Source organism: Pteropus medius, unplaced genomic scaffold (assembly GCF_902729225.1).
Source record: "Pteropus medius unplaced genomic scaffold, Ma_sr-lr_union100, whole genome shotgun sequence".
Lineage (NCBI taxonomy): Eukaryota > Metazoa > Chordata > Mammalia > Chiroptera > Pteropodidae > Pteropus > Pteropus medius.
The window spans coordinates 705123-706301 of NW_024353905.1; the positions used below are offsets into that span (position 1 = coordinate 705123).

Consider the following 1179-nt stretch of genomic DNA (forward strand, 5'->3'; position numbering starts at 1 on the left):
CCTGTCTTTTTTGTGTTGCTGACTCTAGATTCAAATCCATAAACAGAGTATCCAGCCCTTGTTCCATGATGGGCAGGGAAAAGAAGTTTCTGACCATCTTCTGTTTCCATAGTAGGATGTGAGGCCCTGCTACCAACAAGACTCACACTATGGAGGAATCTCCCCCAAACAGGATGGGGATTTAGATGCTAGGCAGCCACTCTTTTGATTGTCTAATATCCACATACACCCTTCTTCCCATATTTATACTGAAAAAATGTTTCCGCCTAATATAGTATAAATATAACTTATATAACCTGAAGTACGCTCATTCCTTCTCTAAAGAGAGACAACCAAAATCATAAATCAGAATGCTTTCAGGTGCAAGCAACAGAGAAACCAATTCAAACTGGCTTAAATAATAAATGCAATTTACTGAAGTTTACTTAGCTGAGAAGTTCAAGGGTAGGGTTGACTTCAGGCATGGTATGATGAGAAATATGATTCCATTTCTCTGTGATTTTTTTTAAGTTTATTATTATTTATGCTTACAGCACCTGGTCTTCCTAGGTGGTCTCCAATCCAAGTACTAACCAGGCCCAACTCTGCTTAGCTTCTGAGATCAGACATCAGGCTTGTCCAGGGTGGCATGGCTGTAGACCATGGACCATGGCTCCAATGGGGCTTGAACCCAGGACCTTCTGCATGTAAAGCAGAAGAGCTAACCATGTGTGCTAACCGCTACACTATGAAACCATGTCCACCATTTCTCTGTGATTATCTTGGCTTTGCCTTCTTTATTTATCAGCTTCATCCTCATGTATGTGTTCATGTGTTCACAAAATGACTAATAGCACCAATAAGACTACATTTTTCTTTGTTCATATCCAAAGAAATAAAGGTGAATTTGTTTTCTCAAAACCTGAAAAAAAGAATCTTAAGCCTCAGTGTGATTAGATTATCCCTGAAGCGATAAGCACTGTGGCAAGGGAGTGTGGGAAATTACTCATATTGACTTACAGTCTTGCACCAATTAATGAAGAGCATTCATTCTGAGAAATGAGTCATTAGGCAATTTTGTCATTGTGAGAACATCATGTATTATACTTACACAAACCTAGATGTATAGCAAACTACATATCCAGGCTATATGGTATAGCCTATTGCTTCTCGGCTACAAACAATACAAGATTAAATCAA

The 1179-nt window shown here is 38.8% G+C and overlaps 1 pseudogene; it reads right to left on the bottom strand.

Annotated features, from left to right (window-relative positions):
* Window positions 1-524: 524 nt before the first annotated feature.
* LOC120593585 (uncharacterized) lies at window positions 525-640 on the bottom strand (annotated as a pseudogene).
* Between the last annotated feature and the right edge of the window lie 539 nt (window positions 641-1179).